Source organism: Patella vulgata, chromosome 3 (assembly GCF_932274485.2).
Source record: "Patella vulgata chromosome 3, xgPatVulg1.2, whole genome shotgun sequence".
Lineage (NCBI taxonomy): Eukaryota > Metazoa > Mollusca > Gastropoda > Patellidae > Patella > Patella vulgata.
Window position 1 is genome coordinate 9,593,784 of NC_065881.2, and position 23,395 is coordinate 9,617,178.

At 35.0% G+C, this 23,395-nt stretch overlaps 1 protein-coding gene across 2 annotated transcripts in view; it reads left to right on the forward strand.

Moving 5' to 3' along the window:
* The first annotated feature begins 5,128 nt into the window (after positions 1 to 5,128).
* The window catches only part of LOC126815880 (uncharacterized), a 298,227-nt gene continuing 279,960 nt past the window's right edge, over positions 5,129 to 23,395 (forward strand). For both annotated transcript variants that reach the window (XM_056099352.1, XM_056099361.1), the window contains exon 1: positions 5,129 to 5,201. The gene's annotated coding sequence lies outside the window, so the exon portion shown is untranslated. The remainder of the gene's footprint in view (positions 5,202 to 23,395) is intronic.

The window sequence follows — 23,395 nt, forward strand, 5'->3', positions numbered from 1 at the left end:
GAAGTCATTAATCATGACAGCTGACCCGAGTTACGCAAGGTCTTGAAATTAAAAAGCAACCTGTACAGGAAGCTTAATCTGTTTATTACATAATGACTAGCTGTAATCTTCGGCCATAATTGAATCTGAAATATAATATCTGGCCATAGCGGATTGGTCAAGGACTATCTGTCCATTTGGGGCATCCACCCACCCCAGCAGACTAATACTGACCAATCAGGTCACGGTGCATGGGTGTGGTTTCTAAATTCAAGGCTGGACCTCGATCCGGCCCAGTAATATATAAATTCAAACTAAATGTTTTATCAACTATTCCTTCAGAGAACCAACAATAAAAGGAATGAATAACAGAAATAAGGTTGTAACAACGCCACCATACCGGACAACAAAACCAAATGGAAGGAAGAATGGACCAGGACTCGTACTCACCAACAAAGCCCCGAGGAAGAGTTGCACCGCCCTGCCATTCTATCGGACAGAACGACCAGACTAACCCAAACGACCCAAAATATATATATATGTACATAATATGTTTATGTCTGTAAAAATGTCCGTCTTTGTCCATGTCTGTTCCGTCAATTCGCATGCTTGTGAACGTCTACTGGCACATCTCTCGTCCTTTGCACATGTCTATTGTCCTATGTACATATATATGAAAACCTAATTATCCTATTTTTTTTTTTCTTTTCTCATTAATCACATTGTAAATTAATGCACCTTGTATACATAATATGTCATTGTCTGCGACATCACCTCGGTGGAAGCGGACGTAAAATACAACTAACTCATCATCGTTTTATCAACAATCCGGCCCAGAGAGCCGAGCTGGGAACAAGACTGCTACTAGATGAAACCCCTGTAACTTAAGTATTGTAGTACGAGTATTGTAAATATGTTTATAGCAGAATAAAAAGTATTGTATGAACCTGAAACTAGTCTTGTCATCCGAACTTGATTAAAGAACCAATAGTGTTACAGTATATCATGTCCCCACCACTAAAAATATTGGTGGGGACTCGTCCCGGTTTCCCCACCGGGATCTGCGCCCATGGCAATGACCACAGGAATCAACTCTAAAAAAGTAACATCAGCTAAAATAGGTGACTTTTCCCACACATCAGGCCAACCAAAATACACCCACTGACCGGCAAAATAAGCCCACAGCCTAACAAAGCACCCCCCAGCACTATCTGTGTACAAATCTGATGTTTCATTGGAAAACCACTTTTTCTCCAGAAATAATGTAAAACCATTAAAATTTTCTAAAACATTAGGCCACATTGACATGTCCTTCCGTAAGCTTTTATTAATCCTGATATGATGGTGTTTTTCCCTAATGCCACACACAGAATCATACATTCGTCGCAAAAATTCCCTGCCAGGTCTGACAGCCCTACACACAAGAGAGAGAGAGACATGGGGTTTAACGTCCACTCGACACAAACTAGGTCATTTCGGGACTAACATATAGTTTAATTTTTATTTCAATAATTCGCTTGCGCGTAGGGGTCTTTAGCAATGGGAGGAAACCGGAGGACCCGGAGAAAACCAACGAGGTTGGACAGGCGACCCTACTCCTTGTCACGTACAACCGGGGATTCGAAACCAGGCCAGTCGACTCAATGACAGACTTTATGATACAGCGCGCGCACGCTAACCATTCAGCCATCCCCCCACGCCTACACACAAAGTTAAGGGAACTAATCAATGTCTGCAAATCATGCAATCTTACTTTCTTGCGCTCAATTATAGACTTCAGCAATGTGATCAATTTTACAATTTTTTCATTAGGAATTCTGAGACAAAAATCCACACTGTCAATTTCAAGACCCAGGAATGTCAGCCGAGTAAGTTGGCCAACAGTCTTTTCCCTAGCAACAGGAACACCAATTTCATTACAAAGATCAGTAAAAACCGACATCAACACGCTACAATCAACAGAATCACTTGCCCCCATAAAAATAAAATCATCCAAATAATGATCAAATGAACTGCAACCAGAGTTATATTCTATAATCCAATGTAAAAATGTTGAAAACTTTTCAAATAAATTACAAGAAATGGCACAGCCCATAGGAAGACACTTATCTATATAGAAACAGTTATTGAAATAATACCCTAACAAATCAACATTCTGAACAATCATCATCCATCTGTCAAATTAACCGCAAATGTAAGTCATACCAGCATCAGCATTGATTTTCTTGACACCACCGTCTTTAAAAGTAGTAACACCAAAAACACTGGCCAACTGGAAACTAAAGTATTTTTCAAAGAAACCGATACACATCAATTATTGTTTAAGAGCTCCTTTCACCCCAAATATACTTTTTCTGGCATCATTAAATCTCAGATTCTCCGTTTTCATAGGAAATGTACTCAGAAGACCGACTTTGAGTCAGCATGTACGTTGGTATTTAGCAAACTAAGAGAAAGGGGATACTCCAAATGAAATGAAATGAAATGTGGTTTTATGGCACGTCAGCACCCACCGGGCTATATGGCGCCAAACATATGGTGATTCATGTGAGACAAGTTAAATAAATATCACAGAAAAAATATTATATGCATAAATAAAAACAATATAACAGTAAATAAAATTAAAAATAAAATAAACCTTTTATTCATATTAATATTTAAAAGACAAAAATGAAATGATAAATATACAATTAAAATTTATTATAAAAACAGGTCTCTTTTAAAAAGTCTAGTATGTTACAATATAAAGCCGGTTGGGCAAACAGATTGCGTAGAGAGACTGGCAACGGTAATATTTCGATCTTATGTTCTTGAGATGATTGCACTCAATCAAGATGTGCTTCACTGTCAAAGGAACATGACAGTGTTCACATTCTGGATGAGGCTCTCGCTTTAATATGAAAATGTGAGTTAAAAAAGTATGACCAATACGAGAGCGACACAAAACAACTTCATCTCTCCTGTTAGATCTGTAGGAGCTAGGCCAATCTCCAAGGAGAGGCTTGATGTGATGAAGTTTATTTGTGTCTGCAAGATCCCAAGACCGTTGCAAGCGGTCATATATAAAATGGTTGATACAAGATTTAAAATCTGTAAAGGGTAAAAGAAGTTGTGATATGGGAAGATCTAAAGCAGACTTGTAGCATACTGCAGTGCCAGTTTATCACGTCTGTCGTGCAACGAGGGCTCGTGAGCCTCGGCGTATAAACTGTGCACTGGAGATGTACGGAATGCTCCTAAACTGATTCTTAGTCCTTGGTTGTGTATGGTGTCGAGCTCTTTGAGATAAGACTCGCGGGCAGACCCATACACAATACACCCATAATCGAGTTTAGATCTTATTAAAGCTCGATATAATCTGAGCAAGACCTTACGGTCTGCTCCCCAGTCAGTGTTTGATAAGACTCTCAATATGTTGAGGGCTTTCAGACATTTCTTCTTCAGGGTTTTAATATGAGGGATAAATGATAATTTCTTATCAAATATCAAACCCAAGAATTTAGTTTCATCTACAACTGGAATGGGGCTTCCATCCAGTGTAAGCTCCGGATCAGGATGTAAACCTCTTTGTTGACAGAAGTGCATGCAAACAGTCTTGGATTTCGAAAATCGTTGAATAGAATTCAAACAAAGTTGCAACTGACGTTCGATTGTCTGCATACTTGGGGATACTCCAAACGCTACCTACGACGTATAAAAAACAACACTCTAGCTGAACTTGCCGCCAAAGAAACAAATAATATGCAATCAGCAGTTAAAACCAAAACTTGTGGCCATCCAAGGTGTCAAACATGCAAAATATTAAACATATCCGACCATTTCCATAACAAAACATCTAGCACACAATTCCCAATATTAGACCAACTTTCATGCAGTAGTTCAAACATAATTTATCTAATTTCATGCAGACAACGTGACAAGCAATACGTAGGGGAGACTCAAAATGCACTTAGGGAAAGAATTAACGGTCACCAAAAAAGACAAACCGGTCTCAATTCATTTCAACCAACTCAATCATGACATTTCTGATCTCAGTGTCACGCCAACAGAAAAGACCAAGAGCGACTTTTAAACTACAGAAGAAATTAAAACGTTTAAGCTAACAAGAGAAAAATTCTCGATTGACAAATTAAAAACAACAGTTACCCAAGGTTTGAATATTCATACGGCTCGCGCAATAGCCCCTTTTGTAGTTCCATTTAGCGCAACAGCAGCAAGTGCATCCAAAATCATCGGAAAACACTATACTGATCTCCAAGAAAATCACCCGAAAATATTCACACATAAACTTATAATTCCATATTCTAAAAACAAAAATCTGAACGACATCCTAGTGCACAGTAAATTAGATTAAATAAGACCAGTCTCTACCCTAACCCAAAACAAACCATATATCAAATCCTATCCCTAACCGTTAGTAAATAAAATCAACTAGATATAAGAATCCCTAGCTCTAACCCGGTGATCTGAAACAAACACGATTTTTTTAGAAAATCCAATCCGTAGTAGGAAACACACTAATGTGGCTCTCCCCCCGAGAGCCTCAAATTTATTCTTTTTCTTCTTCAGAAACAAAAATACCAGAATACCAGAAGTACCATCCAAGGAGGACCATCAGCGCCACCAACAACAAAAACAGTGAAATTACTTTTATAAATTAATCTAATGTATTGCATGTATTTTTAAAAAACTAGGAAATATCGCGAACTAATTTTTCATCATCTTAGGTCAGTGCTTATGTGGAGACTTAACCTCTCCCCCAAATTCTTAAACCTAACCCACAATCTTGTCAAAAAGCATGTAGCCTGGGCCTAAACCAAGACCTGACCCTAGCCCACAATGAAATGTTAACATGTACACTCCAAAATTCACACCTGTGTGACTTTTGACCAAACATGCAGTTGGCTTTAATATTTAGACCGAACCTCAAAACATGGCGTCTACCTTTGAGATTGACTTAGACTTATGTGACACTCAAGGTTTACTTTTTTACTGACTGTTAACTGGTTTCTTTTTGGAGCCCCAGTGACGGACTGTTCGCTAGAAATAAAGAGGTTTATTTCTATTTCAAGTTGAAACAATTTTTTTTCTTTCTTATTTTCTCACTGTTTTTTTATTGCATATTTATCCCCAGCCTCCTATCATTTCAGGTGCCAGGGTAATGTTTCATAGAGTGGAATGATTGACCTCAACACAAAGATTAAAAAAAAGAAGCAAAACAGGTGAGATAAATGTGCATTTCATACACTTTAAGAAGTACATCCAACCTGATCCCCACTGTAATGTCCAAGTACGCATCTTTAATCTAGATTTTAGAAGTCTGGATGTACTTGTCTTCATTAGTATTAATAGTATGCTATAAATTTATGTTAGGTTAATCAAGTCTGCTAGAGCTTTAGTGTTGCCTAGCAACTTCACTTCTGCAGGGTGTTGGTGGCAGGTGACAATAAAGTTTGATGGAGAGTGGGCTAGATATTAATTTTTTACCGTTTGACGGTCTGTTTTGTTAGTGATATATGATTGTGGATTGCTAGAATTGTGAATATTTCTCCGCGAAATAATTGTGAACATTTGTAATCATCTTTTGTGACTGAGTTTATAATATATTTGTAAACTTCTTCTTTGACTTTTTATTCTGGATAATAATGTGGTGAAACAGCTCGTGCCTGGGAATTCCTCTCTCACCCCCTGGAAGTTAAAATACGGGTTATCGTGCAATGTATGACCGGAAAGTATTTTTTTAATTTTTTTATCCCTCTTTCAATATATTACTTATTCCCTGGCACATTCATGAAAACATGTTTTAAAAGAGATAAAACACTCTTTCGTTTGAGCAAGGAAGGAGGGTTGGGTGGCCGAATGGTTAGCACATGCGCGCTGTTACATAATATCTGTGGTTTCGATACCCCGGTTGTACGTGACAAGGAGTACTAGTAGGCTCGCCTGTCCAACCATGTGAGTTTTCTCCGGGTCCTCCGGTTTCCTCCCACTGCTGAAGACCCCTACGGGCAAGTGAATTATTGAAATGAAATTGAACCATGTGTTAGTCCCGAAATGACCTAGTTGTGTCGAGTGGACGATAAACCCATTTCTCTCTTTGAGAATAGAAATATGTCGCTACCAGATAAAACCCAATTTCTGAAAATAGACTGACTTCTTTCAATTTATTTTCTTTATCGAAGGCCCGGTCCGATTAGCCATACTACGCACGTGGTTTTACTAGAGTCGCGGTCATAGAGTGATTTTTCTTATAGTACATAATGCTTATACTCGATTCCCCATCATTGTATGGTGACTTATTGTATATACCAGGTTGATTTCCTCTCATGTCGTCATAATGTTCTGGGTCGATTAATTTCGAGAAATGTTTTTGGAGAAATTTATTTGGAGAAATGTTTTTAGAGAAATGTTTTGCAAGATTTGTGTTTGGAAATTTGTTGTTCGAGATTTGTTTTTCGTTGCATTTCTCTGATCAAATGTAAATGTAGTCTATTTTCTTGATTTTCTAAAAAACACATCATCTGTGTCGAATTACCGCTCAAAGGAACTGTTGCTCGCATCAATGAGTTCATTTTTTTTAATATTATCAAATCCCGTAAATGACACCTCATTTGTATTTTGATATTAATTAATCATATTGCGCAGTTGTTTAAATTAAAAAATGAAAAATTTGTATTCAAAATTAACACTTTCATTTCATTTCATTGATATTAGCATAAGGTCAAGGACATACCAGATATTCGGACACGAAAGCTACCTACGAAACATTGTTTATATTTATACAACGGGGAAATATGTTATTACTAAAGGGGATACTATATAATTGTATGTATGGTGATGTAACTGAAACCTTTGCATATCTATACAATGTTCCGCTAAGCGTTGTCAGTTTAACGATTATTCGCATCATTCGTCTAAAGATATGAAGGATCATTTTCAAGATTGAAAAAAAAAATGGCGGATCCAAACCCCGTGGTAGCAAGACGTGGAAATCTCACACTACAAGGAAATAGGAAAGCAACTTGAAAAGCTAAGACTCGACTACTGTACTACATAGATCAGAGTATACATAGAGAGATAACAGCTGTCCCCAAGATTTATCGTTTTGTCTGTAAGTGCAACCGCAATTTGGCAAGAAAGTGATGAAACTGAAATTTTAGTTTACGTGATAACACGCGAATGTACGAATTTAAGGGACATTGACAGTGAAATAGTGTATTGTGAGTAAAAGAGGGCCACTATTCTGTTGGTGTTGGGGCTACTATGCAACAAGATGGTGTCACTTTACCTTGCCCTTATCACTTTCTGCTGATATGTCTCTGATATTCAGATGCACGAAATACAACCAATAATAACATTACCAACAGAATACATCAACACAAAATTTATATTGTATGACTCTACGGATATTTCACTTGAACAAAATAAATTAATATTTTCTGAGGTGCAAAACTTTTTAGAATTGAGTAATAGATTTTAAGTACTGAAATTGTCATTTATCATTACCATCACTAGATTCTGTTTACATATTTGTACACTTTCAGACCTTAAACCAAAATTAGTCATTATGTATTTCAAATAACCTTTTTATCTGAAAAAAATATTATTGTATACTTTCAGAATTTTTTAATTAATAACACAATATGAATAGTTTCGACTATATACATGTATGTAAGTAAACTAATTGTAATTATATCGTTTGGTTGACGGGAGAGGGGTGATATAGGTCTAGCCTGTTCCTCCATCCTATTCTTATTGAATAAAAAATATAGTTTAAAAAAATAACATGTTACATTTTCTTTTGCGGCTGTAAATCTATGGCGGTATATTAGATTCAAAATTCTAACATGCTATCGTCTAATTTCTTACTTCTACTACCAGGTATGTTGACGGGTGACAGAGCATCCCACCTGTTATCATTATCATGTATATATCGAATACCATCCGCGTACAATTCCATTGTTTCATCACAACTAGCTTTTCTAGTTATAATTGGATAGGCTACATAAACAAAACAGAGAAGAGTGAGATTGAACGTCCACTCGAAACAAACTACGAAACCGAGAGAAAGTCAACGATGTTGGACAGGCGACCTTACTCTTTGGTGTGTCAAACCCTTGGTGAATCAGAACCACGTCACTTGAATCATTGTCAGATCTTATGACCTAAAGCACAGACCAGCCCCCTATATAAATAAAATATGGACTTTATAAGAAATCGTCTGGGCCGACTTACAGATTCCGTTTAAGAGTATTAACTCACTAAAGCTAATCTCTAGAGTCCTAATTCAAAACATTAGTACAAGGCAAGGTTATGTTGATGTTTTGTTAAATTACAAACTACAACATATAAAGTTGGTATTTCTAGAGTTATATTGCATTCATAGTCGACAATCAATTTTTAATAAACAATAAACGAAAAAAATCAAATGTTTTCAGCGATGGTATACCCAACTATCAGGGGATCTTTTACGTCCAACATTGTTATTGTGTGTCCTACCTAACCCATAGGCTGGGCTAATTATTACGGGCATACCCCATAAAACTTCAGGGTTAGCTTGAATAACATCACATAAAGTAGGACGTTAAACCACATTTTTTATCATTTTATTTCGTTACAAAAAATGGACATACAGACTACCCGTGCCATGCTAGGTGACACAGAAAACTTCAATCCGCAATATAAAACTCTTGTTCATGATATTTAAAACAGGGAATATAAACTAAATATATAGATATATTTAAACTTACAGATCTCATTACAAACATAGCTCTCGAAAACAAATAATATGACGACATTGGTCACCATGTATCTAATCCAAAATGTCATCTTTGTTATCAACTAAATATGAAAATAAATAAAACACATTGGCAATGAGATTAAATTCATTTTAATAGTGGAGGTAACATTCTTGAATTAACATAATATGGTATTTAGCCAGAATTTCGAATTGCGTGTGGGTTGTTTTAGCGCTGGGTAGAAGCCGGAAAATCAATAGAAGTAGCATCTATGACATGCCTTAGATCAGATGAGGTTTGGAGGGGGGGGGGGGCAGCTCCAGTGGTTTATCGCGTGGGCGTTAAATATATGGAAGACCAAACAGCTTTTTATTCAGTTTTCTTAATTCTTACTTCTTAATTTATAATCCTTAATTCGTATTTCTTAATTTGTTGTCCTTTTTTGACATTTGTACACTGAAAATTAACATTTGTATATTAAAATCAATATTTGTTTTACAAATCAGACGTGTGTCATATCAGATTTGTAAAATGTATTTTTGTTTAATTCACTTGTATTTTAATATAAAGATAAAATTTATTTTAGTAAATCAAAAAAAATAATCTACGAGTTAATGGAGGCACAACACGCGGTCGTAGCGAATGCAAATAGGCTGCATGTTGCCGATTTCTAATCGTTTGGGGTGTAACCTGAATTCCTGTTACAGAAAGCTGATTGGTCGTTTGTCCTCGATTTCGCAGGACACGTGTACGACTGTATCGATCCTGGGCTTGTGTAGTGTTTCTAGGACGACCTGAATGAGGTGTATCATCAGCATTGTTTGTTTGTTGGTACCGTTTCGACAGTCTGCTGATCACAGACTGTGACACATTAAGCATGTTGGATACTGCTCGCTGTGTAGAACCCATTTGAAGCATGCCAATAGCACGTAGACGTTCATAATGTTCAAGATACGCTAAACAGTAAATCTTATACAAGAACCGATAGGAAAGCAAACATGGTTAGGATAAAGCAGAACACGGCAGTTTTCATCAAAACTTCCTTGAAGTGTCAAATTTGACATTGAACCCCTTCCACGTGTATGGCGCTATTGCGTGTCGCAAGTGCAGCTCAATGGTTCTGTTGGGGCGATAAGTTCTTCATCTGTGAATGTCAAGTGTCCATGACTATCTATCATATCACAACCTGCATAGGTATTTGCATTTCAATATCCCCTACTTTTTTGAAGAGTATACATGGTAGCCCAGGACTTCTAATGAGGTACTTAATGGTATCACCCTTCGATGGAATGATATTAGGGTAAGCTTACTCTTCCGGACACCTGTTACCACTGTTTGTCGTGTATTTGCTGATTACACTATTTTGCTTGAATACACTATTTTACCTATAACGTTTTTTAGGATTTCGAATTCTGTCTTATGGTTTGGATTGTTCGTACTTGGTTTTATTTTATTATACTTTCTATTTTGGAATGTTCACAAAAACGTATGAAGAAATTTACATACATTCGAACAGGGATTAGTGTTGCGTGTGTTGTTTATTGTTATATTCACCGACGTTATCCTGGCACACGATTATACAGCGAATTTATTATCTTTTTCAAAAGTTTCGATTCCCCGGTTGTACGTGACAAGCAGTAGGGTCCAGGATTTGTCATGGTCCCCCGGTTTCCTCTCACTGCTAAAAGACCTCTACGCGCAAACAAATTAATGAAATAATATTGAACCATGTGTTAGTCCCGAAATGACCTAGTTTGTGTCGAGTGGACGTTAAACCCCATATCTCTCTCTCTTTCTTTCTCTCTTTCAAAACCCATGATTTAATATGAATAAAAATATAACAATGTCGATATATAGTTACTTTATTTTTCGACATAGCAACTATAGACAATGAAGCAATGAAATATTCATACAAGCTTGCTTTGTACTCGTAGTATGTCATATGATATTTACCACCAATGTTTTCCGATAAAACGATAATAAAACATAGCAACCATCATAATTCAAGTCATATAATATTCATATCACCAACAACATCACAATTTTATATCCTAACCCACACAAATCTGCCCAAATCCAGAATAATCTACTAATATTCCAACTCAAATCATCATATATCGTTATATAAACGTTCCTGGTGACAATAATAGAAACTGTAGTTTGTATAGATCAAACAAAAACTATTTGGGGACAGACAATGGTTATTTAAACTACACCATGTATCAAGCATGCTACTTTTCTGCACCACTCAAGACAGTCATAAGCTGTGCAGGGTGCTATCAGGGAAATTTTTCCCCAGACAGCAACTTTAAGGCTTACACTTATTTTAAATTACAACTGTGAAGGGTTTCATTGCGCGCATGTGCACACGTGACATGGGTTTTTCATGCCATCCGAAAGGCTAGACATGTTCCATTGCATCTACCCACCTCCACCCTGTACTGCTGACAACGTGGTACCACACTGGAAAACTCCGAACTAATTTCTCAGCAAACAACATCTATGGCAAGGTTTGGGGGCATTTGTGTGGAACTTTTCACCACAACAGTTCCACAAGATATTGGGTTTCTGAAAATAAATACATTCCACAAGACTTTCGACTTAAAATAATATTCATAGAGTGTTTTGGGTCTGTCGTGTTTTTCACCACAAGAGTTCCACAAGATATTGGACATAGAAAAATTTCTTCTCAGACCACATTCAACAATATTTCTTCTCCGACCCCCCTATACGCCTGTGTGGTACCACATTCCACAATATTTTCAAACTTAGAATAAATATCAATTTTTTCAAAAATTTCTTCTCAGACCTCCCTATATGCCTATGTGGTACCACACAGGTACATATGGGGGTATGAGAAGAGTTTTTGGGAAAAAAATGATTTTTTTCTAAGTCCAATATCTTGTGGAACTCTTGTGGTGAAAAACAACACAGACCAAAAACACTGTATCAAAATTATTCTTAGTCGAAAATCTTGTGGGATGTGGTACCACCCAGGCATATAGGGAGATCTGAGAAGAAATGTTTGGAAAAAATATTGTTTTTCTTTCTAACTTCAATATCTTGTGTAACTCTTGTGGTGAAAAACACCACAGATTAATATATTTTGTAGAATATATTTTCCCCACATCTTACAAGATGATAGGATAAATTATTATTGTTCCAGCGAAATAAAAATAAAATGTTTCATCAATATTCATTGTCCACTTTTCCAAACGCCCTCAAACCTTGCCATGTCTAGCAAACAACGGGACGAAAATAAATTCTTGGGGGACAGACCACATTTATCTAAACTACAGCATAGTTTTAGGCCAGAATGTAGACGGACACATGCTATGCAATGCGCTCTGGGGGACATTTTGCCCAGAAAGCGTGGCTACGGCCTACTCTTATTTCAAATTCTAACTGAAAAGGGTTCCATTACGTACACGTGCACACAGAACCTCGTTTTTTCATAACTTCAGAAAGACTAGATACAAGACAGTGTTCCTTTCCAGTCCCCACGCCAGCGTCCTGCACCATTGACAAGGCGTTGTCCTCGTCTGTCTGTCTTTTTGAAAAAAATTGTAGATGCTATAGAGATCACCGAAATCACCCGAATGACTTACAATTTGTACTCTTAAGAGGAACAGGCCTATTGATTTTCAACAATAGCCAGGGTTATTGCCCTTGATTAATTTGAACAAAAGCTATCACCCGATTGACTGTGAATAATATATACACTTTGTTTAAAGTCTTGAGACAAGAACTATATTTTGTTTCGCTCTTTTATACTTTCGATGTCCTTCACTACATGGAGATCTGTCCGTTTGTAGTGGGAGGTCGCCTCAGGGGTCATACCAACGGTTTTTGACCGTATAACGTCCGACATTTGATTAACAAATCAGCGTTGATATCCACAGTTCCGTATGCGCGCCAAGAAATCGCCGCAACAGACCGTTTGATTGGCCAATCCCTTACATCAACCAGAACGCGGGTTATATAACAGATCTTCCAGTTCCTAGTGTAATAAAGATAAGTAAAACAAAATTGTGTACTATAAAAACGAACCGAAATAGAATCTGTGTTTTAGTCAGATTGAATTTATACAGTGTTTAAGTCGAAGAATCCTACTGATTTTTAACAATTCCCGACAACTTTAACAGCGAAATTTCAATGATTTCTTAATCAATTTTTAGTGTCTTGTAAGTTCTTTTATTAAAGACAAAAAAATTGACGACCCCGCTGAAGTGCGCAGACGACTTAGCTGTTGTGGGCACATGTTTCGTTGCCTGACAATCTATCTTTTTTTAAAAAGTTTATATCGTCCTACGTTATCTTTTACAGCTGTTAATCTACCTTGTTTTCAAACAAAATATATAAATTATTAATTTGTACGACTGCACATTTTGAAAAGATACGTGTTGTTATATATCATGATATTGAATGACTAGTGTAAGTTACCGTCAAATGGCTGCCAAATAATCATCCATGTACATTAAAGTTAGATTTTATGATAAGTGAATATAAAGGATGTTATACCAATGAAATTTCCCTGGTTGAACACAATGTTATATGATATTAATAATACAACATAACCGTTACATTATGGTCTGCTATGCATCAATAGATATATTTGGATTTTAATAATTCAGAGACCACAAAACGAAAGCGTGTGTAATTGATACTTAGGATTTAATCAGCATATAGAATACAGATCAAAATAAACAGACCGAGCTATTCGATACATCCGGCGCCTTCCAATAGTTTCTTTTTTGTTTTTTTTTTATAAAATAGAAATGTGTAGCGTTAGGTCAGCTTACTTTCTCTGTTTATGTGATTCACCATGTAACAAATGCCAATATTTATTTGCGTTTATTGTTCTTTGGTTAGTGTGTGTGTGTGTGGGGGGGGGGGGGGTATTAACACGTGTACTTGAGATCATAAGTTCTGTCATTATATCAAGTGGCATGGTTTCGATTCCCCGCATGATCATGAAAAGGAATAGGGTCGCCTGTCTAATCCCGTGGCTTTTCTTCGGGTCCTCTGGTTTCCCCCCAAAGTTAAAGGCCCTACGCGTAAGCGAATTATTGAAATAACAATTTCAATCATGTTTGTGTCGAGTGGACGTAAATCTTCTTCTCTCTCGCCTTCTTTCTCTAAAAGATAGTTGGAGAAATTAGAAGATGTTTTTTTTTCCTGAGAACGTAGATTTCTACTGGTAGTATAGGTCTCTAGTATGTTTTTAATGATTTTTTTTTCAAGTTGGGCATTAACCATTTGGGTCATAAGCGTATGAACCCTATCGATTTTCAGTGTTCCGTGACCTGCAGTTACCGCCTCAAGCCTTTCGAAAACCTTTTTTACACGATAGAGATCACAATTGCTTTTATTTTTTTTTATTTTTTTAAAACATATTTAAAACACCGGGATTGAAGATTACTCATCGAGCCACCGCGGCTCCCTAAATCTATACGATGTAAGGTAATCTGATACAAGATGCGAATACAAACCACGTCGGTGTGAATAGTTTAAAGCTATATATCATCATTCTAAAACATTCCGTTGAAGATAAAAATCGACAGAAGCGATTGAAAACTTTGTTATACCTCTCCACCCCCTCTCCCTCTCTGTCTGTAATGTTTTCATTGTTTACCGTGAAACAAAGTATTACAGCTTTACGGTTGTGCTAATATTTTTTTAAGAGAACTGAAAACATTAGGAGTAGAATTATTTCATCTGTTACTATAATATCCGTTTATTCAATTCTGGTTGAAATTCTTGTCTTAACATTCAAGTAAATCATTATGTAAAAAATTCAATTTCATCAAAAGTACAAATCAGAATTAAATGAACGGATATTATAGTAAGAGATGAAATAATTCTCTTTTTATTTATAATTTACTAAATGTGTAAATATATAAATACTATTATGTTGTATTTGATAATTATTTATAGTGACGTCATGACGTTACCTCTATTGATCTACGTAATTGTTCATGAATAAAAAATGACCCGAAGATGTTTAATTTTAGTACGAAAAGAAAGCGCTAGCCGTTAAATAAGTATATTAATGTGTTTCTTTAATTTAGTTTATAAATATATATATTAACTGGGACTTGTATTTACCTATACATTCATATATAAAATCAAAAATTGACTAAAAGGGTTGAATAATACGTATGTACATTGAAATAAAATCTTCTTTTTTCGTTTTATTAAAAATCAATGCTTTTCATTTAATCCGATTTTAACAAGAACGGACGGCTTTGTTAATTAAAAAATAAAATCTTTTAAACTCATATGTTTTTTGTAGTAGGTATTTACATACTATTTATTATCTATTAGCTATCTTTTAAATATTGAGACTTAACGTCGATATGTCCATCTTTTAAGTATTGACTCAACGTCTATAATATGTCCATCTTTTAAAGCCAACATATCTTCAACTAATCTTACTATACATAAAATAGGGTTTTACATGACCGCTGACGAACAAATAAAATAACAGTGCCTAATTCATTAATACTCATTTCAATATATCACTAATTTTAAGTGGAGGAGGACCGCACTACACCCACAACAAAAATCTATAAGATAAACCTGCGGACAAGACAGATAATAGACATTGCACCAAATAAACAAATTATATCAAATCAAGAGAATGGATCCGTTTAAAATTTGTAAAATGTTGACATCTAGTGAATAAATATTCAACATATTCTTACAGTGTTTTACAAACTGGATAATATTCGTCACTTACTTTACCTATCTTAAATAACTTTGGCTTTCACCATAATATAATTACAAAACACGTTTCTCCACATGATAGGAAAATTACTCAAGAAACTCTTCTTCTCCCAATAATTTAAACAAAAAGGTTCTATAAATTCATAGCTGAGCAGCTTTTAATAACATAATTTAGATGTGATATTTCTTACTCAAATATTTAATTGTCGAATTTTAAATGTATTTAAAGATACATTATGGGGGATTCGATAACGAGTTTGCAGTTCGCACTATAATAATTAAAAACTAGATAATGTAAAGGCAATTTGCTGAAAATTTAATTCAAATTGATCCACTATGAACCGAGAACTAACGGATTGAAATTTCCAACAAGCCTCGATCATCATTACTAAAACTGAAACTTCAGTACGATAAACAGCGTAGTCTCGGTTATCCATTTAATCGTTAAATCTTGAAGGAAAGTTATGCAGTAAATTTGCTCACAATCCACTAAATTTTGCAGACTAGCGATGCCATCTAGAGTTGATTATGGTCTGGATAGGTTAATAATGTCTAATTAATAATTTAGATAACATTTCAGCCCTAAAGAAAGACCTGCAATAGACGGATTTATCGCTTGCATAATGTATGTTTAATAACGTTTAAACTAATACACGAAATAACCAATGTTCCGACGCCTAGATTTAAAATGTCAGTTCCATGGAGCCTTTCAATAATAATTTGAAAATGCCAAAGTGCATTATTGGATAATGCCTATCTATCTTACTAAATTAAAATGATTTTTGTCCCAATATAAAATACTCTTAGCTCCTATATAAATCATCATAACCCCAAAACCATAAATACTTTGCATATGGCGTATATAGTATTATAGGACTGACTGGGTTTCGATTCCCCGGTTGTACGTGACAGGTAGTAGGGTCGCCCCTCCAACCTCGTGGGTTTTCTCCAGGTCCTCCGGTTTCCCCCAACTACTAACGAACCCTACGCGCAAGCGAATTTTGCAAACAAAATTGAACCCGAAATGACCTAGTTTGTGTCTAGTGGACGTCAAACCCCATCCTCTATCTCTCTCTCTCTCTCTCTCTCTCTCTCTCTCAGTGTTAGTTTTTCTTTTGTTTATTAATTATTTGAAAATAGTGTAATTTATACTTGAATCATATGGTAATAAATAAAATAGTAACAAAGAGTTTTGTTTACTGAAGTTTTAAGGTTTTTTTTTTTTGCTTCTTGGGGTTTTAATTTGGGGCGTCATCTAATTGCTTAAATTGCCTTACCATAAAATAAACGGGTGGGCCGCAGCTATATTTCCCATGCAAGGAAAATAAATTGAATGAAAATTATTTTTGTGAATGATAGTATGTTTTAATTATATAACCCGGGTCATTGGCAATATTATCATTATTCCAAATAAATCTACTATGTCGCAATAGATCTAACAACGTAGCTCTAATCAATGTTTGTTAATGTCGTGATTTTAAGTTAGGAGAGGGCGACGGCTGTCCTAAGTTAACATTTATTTTAGTTAAAATTGTCCCTAAAATAGTTTTGTGAAACGCCACTATTTTAAGTTAAGATACAATTTTAACTTACAATATTATTTTATTGGATTTTGTCTAAAATGCTTAAAATCGTTTTGTGAAACACATCTATCTTAGGTTAGGATAGAATTTTAGTTTAAGACGATTTTAAGGAGATTTAATTTTTTGTGAAACAGGGCCCTGGTGTTGGGAGGGGCCGCTGTTGTTACATTCAAGTTAGTTTAAATTACTCTCAATCATCATTGGAGAATACTGACTTTATCAATTCACAATTTCTAACAATTGTGTTATACCTGCGTTAACGGTTGTAAGCTTGAATTAAATTGGCATATGTTTTGTAGATACAAACCCAGTCTTAGTATTATCTAAAATATAAGCTATTTGTCTAATGCCCGAAATAATGCACATATCAATGTTGTTTATGTATTATTAAACAATGGTTGTATAGCTATATCTACTATTGAATCTGGAAAGGGTCTTGTACCTTATTTAAAATCATCCCAATATTATAATAAGTATTTATAAAATCTGGTAAATGCTTCAATAACTTTTTTGTATCTAATATATTTAAAATATCTTTACCAAGATTTAACTCACCGTCTCTGTTAAAAAGTGTATCATTGTATTTTTTCATATATGAACATACTGTTCAACACTAAATTTAATTAGCTATTTACTCTCAAGGTTAAAATCACCGACGTTTGTTTTATACGGGGAGGTTACCTATAGCCATACTTATTTCAGTTTCAATATCTGGGGGTATTGGTAGAACTGACATAAGAAAATATAATTTAGGTAAAACTGAAGATTGTACAATTTGACATGTAAGGTTAGATTTCGTTTACTCCATAATTAAGGTTGATTTTTGTAAATTTAGTATCACAGTTCATATTTCCACAATACAGCTACTTATTCGGTCCAAGACATACATCTAGAATTAACATGCACTCAGTAACAATATTAACTGGTATATTAAAGCTATATACAATATTGACTGTAGTGAGTTCAAGTGTTTGTATATCAGTGAAATCGCCTTACAACCTATAATACCTTTAAGAGGAGATTGTTATATAATAATAATGAATGGTTCTGTTGTAACGTATAGTTCTGTTGTAACATCGAACATGCCTGATTTAGTCCCCTTGACCAATCGAAGAAGGGAGAAAAATTACCATTGCACTTTACATTACTTATTGTATTTCTCTTAATCAATCATATAAATATGTCACCAAAACCAAAATGCTTCAATACAGTGAAAAGATAGTTGTGACTAACCCAACAAAGGCTTTTTCTGTAAAAAGTTTCATAACAAATCCATCTTTCAAAGTCAACATAGTCGATTACATCTCTTATACTTGCAATATTCTTAGCAATTTTATATCGTCAATATATTCTAAATTGAAGTTTATCTAGGTATTGGTGTTGATATATATCGCACATGTTATTCGCTCAATATCTTAGAGCTATACTGCTTGCTTTAATTGTAGTCATAAAGGGGTCTAAAACCTCATTTAAATCATCACCTGTTTGTGTCGTAAAATTCCATCTCTCTCTCTCTCTCTCTCTCTCTCTCTCTCTCTCACTTTCTCTCCACAAAATGAAATGAAATGAAATCTAACGTCCTACAGTTCTGATCCTATACTCGGATAATGAAAACTGGCATACGCCATACAGTGAGCTATGAGGGAAATTTTGCCCGAGCAGCGGCACTATGGCCCACTCATATCGAATTCCAACTTCCAAGCGTTCTTTTACGTGCACGCAAATGTATACACGGGATCGAAGACCCGACCTCCAGTCTAGTGAGCCAGCGTCTTACCCACTTAGCCACCGTGACCCCCACCCCACCCCCTGAAATATAAAGATAGATCTGACGAATGTAGTGTCCGTGAGTTTAATAATACTGAGTAAAAAATAAATATAAACGAAAATATTACCAAATTAAATATGTTTACCACCACTGCGCTTGTGCATCGCCACCAATCTTTAAAACGGATGTCTTCCAAATAACTAAAGCACAAGCATAATAATCAGAACAATTTGATAATTTAGAATAAAATAGAAAAAAACGTTTTGATGCAAGGGATCTAATTTATATTGTTATACCTAAATAGGATAATATACCCGACATTGGTATCAATCAACAAAAAACCCTATAATCCAAGTCGATCAATTGGGTTACAGAACATTCAAAAGGAGTTAGTGCCGGTTTGAGGTAATGCTAAAGGGATGATAACGTAAGATACTGGAACCCCTCGGTCACTATATATAGGATGTCACACTGACCTTAGAGCAGACGATGTCTCTGAGTTTACAAACATATAGACAGTTGTTAGATAGTATTGATCGGATATAGTGTTTGAGGTGGTATATATAGACGGCTATATATATATATATATATATATATATATATATATATATATATATATATATATATATATACCTTTTAATGATATACTGATTCACGTCCCGATGATAATATGATAGCATTAGATGCAATACTCCTGTGGTATATTTATGCAAGTGTTTATACATATAGCAAACATAGTTTGTCTATTTAGTTTAATTGATAGATAGTTGTCTTTAACTAAGACAATGTTCTGAAGTTATAGTTTAAATTGCTTTGTATTGAAATGAGCATAAAACATCTTTTAATCCGGGATTTCAACTTTTCATACAATTCTGATTAACTAGGAGTAAGGCTACCTTAAAATGAGAAATTTACAATGAAAAAACGCACTTAAAGAATAATAATATAATTTTAGACATGGACTTGTGGATAATTCCATTAAGAGCAATTAATAAATCTTTTTTTTTTAGTATTGATAAACGCGGAAAGCTGACACTGCTGCTTTCGACAGAGTTACATTCCAAAGAGTAATACATTTTTTTTATTGATAACGCCATATTTTAGGTTGGGAATCAGATAATACAGCAAACGATTGGCTTACTAATGGGAACATTTCCCTCCCTATTAATGTCAATGAACATTTATATAGATATGAATTCTGTTTTCAGGAATATAAAAAGAAAAACTGATTATAAAGTATCTAAAAGTCTAAACTATACCCCCCGATACATTGTTGACATAACAACTCAATATTAAAGGAGTTATGTGGCTTCAAACGTACTTTTGGTGGTCATTGTTAATTTATGCAAATTACCCTCTTTTCCCGGACCGAAAATCAAAGAACTTTGTTGCAGAGGATGATCTCACGAACACAAAGGAACCAAGAAAACGTCTTTTCCAATTTGTTCTAGGTTGCCCTAAATTTAACGTAGATTGACTGAACTAAAAGATCTGACTTTAATTTTGGTATTTTCAACAAAATGGAAAAATTTGGCATTTAAGTTCTAAAATACCCGTGACTTTAATAGTAACATATCAGATCTTATTCTATATAATGTATTCTATTCACAGGCATTACGATTTATAGCAATATGTAAGGATAAAGAACTATTTCTTTCTAGAATAGGATCTTTTCGTTTTAAATGCTCTGACAAAGGTGTAATATAAATTTCTTCAACATACCAAGTTTGAAGTTTCTTACAAGCATATATACGATAGCTGATTATATTTTGTGCAATGATATAATTAAATAATACCCTGTTTGTTCCTAAATTGTTAAATTTAAAAATTTTGGCGCATTCCTAAGTGAGGATTGGAGTGGTGGTGGATGGTCTAACCGTTTAACGCGTGGATAAGATCTGTCGTTGAGTCAAATGACGTGGTTTCGATTCCCCGCTTGATCGTCTATGAATTATTGCCCTTATTATACGTTTCTTAAAAACACTCTTCGAAGGTTCCATTTCTTAAACATACCCATATATAGCTTATTATATTTTGTGCAATGATATAGTTAAATACTACATATTTCGATTGCTTCCGTGTATTCAGTATTACTTGTTCTATGTTTTATAGAAATAAGGACTATTACACTTGAATGTTTTCACACGTCTATAATGTTTTGATCCTATTTTTGACTACTGCATAAGCCATTTAGCTTTTTACTACATTTCACGAAAATTGTTATTAATCATTTTTTTTAAATGTGTCTACATTGAGATTTCTTTTAGACCATAGCCGATCATGACTGACACGGGTATGATATAAATACCAGAAATTAATTATGATGTATATCAAAATAAATAATATACACCTTAATCGTATATACGTCTTGTTATTACAAATCTGTGGAATATTATATCAAATATTACAGCAAAATATTTTATTAGCCTGTACCAGTGGGTAAAACTGGAAGTCCCGTGTTCGATCACTGTGTTGACCGAGAAAGATCATCGGGATTTGTCGGCATGTTTCCCACTTGCCTGTGGTGCAGGACTGGGGGCCTGGCAAGAGCCACCGTGTAGTCGTGCGAATGGGGCGGAAAATCTAGGTCCCTTGTACACATTGGCGTGTATGTAAAGGATCCCTTGGCAGTTCTAATTGAATAACAGTAGGCCGTAGCGCCGCTGTCTGAGCACAATTTCCATCATAGCACACGGTATAGTGTTCGCCCTCTTTCAAAAGCCCAGTAGGAGCAGAACGGTGGGATGTTAAACCATATATTTCACTTCTTTATGTAAAACAGAAATATTGTATCCCTTCCATGGATAGATTTAGACGTCTTTGTAAGAAATATATTTTGGCGTAAGATGGCGATATGGCAAGACCCATGGTTAACTGGAGGGAATATTACCATGATGTATACGGATAAAGATAAAGATTCGTCTTCAAAGCTACAGTTATATAAGTCTAATAATAATACGTCAACATTAGGTCAAAAGTGTCGATAAAATTTAATTGTTTAACCATGTTTTACTGGAGATTTATTTACTAGTATTTTAATCCAACATAACTCCTTCTGAAGTTCGAAGAAGTCATTTGTGAAATCCAATAGATCTTTCTGGTATTTATTTAGCTTTTCTATAGAGGTATAAATTTGTTTCTAAAAGTTTTTTTTATAAAATAGAAATATCTCACCCGATATGTCAATATGAGTAAATATTAAAGCGCCGTCTGGTTTGTTTAAGCTTCTTTATTGTAGTGGCACTCTGTCTTTCTTTTTCTAAGGTCAAAAATAATTTGGTGTCTTTTTCATTAATTTCATACCAAGTTTATTTGGATCTAAGTATTGCTCCCTGTGACTCTTCCAACATTTGTCTAATGGTTGTTTAACCTCAGTATATTGGTTATCAAATTTTGCGATAACTTCAATGTCTCCGGGTTCTTGATAAGAATTTCAAACCGGATCAATACCGCAACAAGTTTATAATTTTCGCCATATTTATCAAGTTGAAAATTTAAATCTCTACCAATTATTAATTAAAACGTGCCATGTTTACACTATACCTTTGTAAATATTTCATTAAGTTTGTATAATAAGTATATAGGTCATTGTCAGGTATACGGCTATAAGTATTAACTTAAACTAAGATGTTAATTATAGATACTTAGTACCAAAATGTTAAAATAACCTATATTATCTGATTGAGTTTTAATAAAGTCTATGTTGTTACAACTGTTTCAAACAAATAGCTGTTCTGTGGAGTTAGTTCTACCATGTTAATAAAATATGCGGTCAGCCTAATCGCTCTGCCAATTGGTTTCATCGCATACACTACATTGAGTTTGGTGAAGGAAATTAACAGCGCTGTATTGTTCGTTTAACCAATTAAATATCTTTATTTTTCTTTTAAGCCATTTCCAATTTCCAAGACCGGGGTGGCGTCCTGAACACAACGCGAGAAAATGTTCCAAAAAATTACAAACTTGAAAAAAGCCGCGTTCTTATCGCGACCTGTGCGATTATACCGCGATCTAACGGCGCGCCCGTCACGAACTATCCGCGCTTATGGCGTTTCCATTTGAGTTTCTCCAGGTCACATCACAGAACCTTGGCGTTTGTTTGGAACATGCTCAAAACACCACGCCTTTACCACGTTTATGGCGATCTTGACACGCTGTGGCACCATTGTCCATCGCTGTAGCAGCACAGTAAGAACGCCACTCCGGTCTGACGGTGAAATAAAAGGTTAACACACTACATACAACAATGGAAAACCTTAACATGTCCACCCTGTGAGAGGGGGCATAACTCCTATATCAGAGTTGTCAGAGGGGGAATAACTCCCATATCAGAGTTTATGAAACACACATAATAAGGAAAGAATATTTTGCATATAAATAACTGTCTTAATGTAGCCACGATTACTAGTTTTCTTTAGTGTGTACGAGTATATTACTATAAATATAGTTACTTATATATTTATATGAAAAATGTTATAAATATCTGTAATCTACTAGACAGATTACAGATTGTGTGTGTGTGTGTGTGTGTGTGTGTGTGTGAAGTAGCTTTATTTAACGTCCGCTGCCAGATAGTAGAGAGTGATTGGCCTTATAGC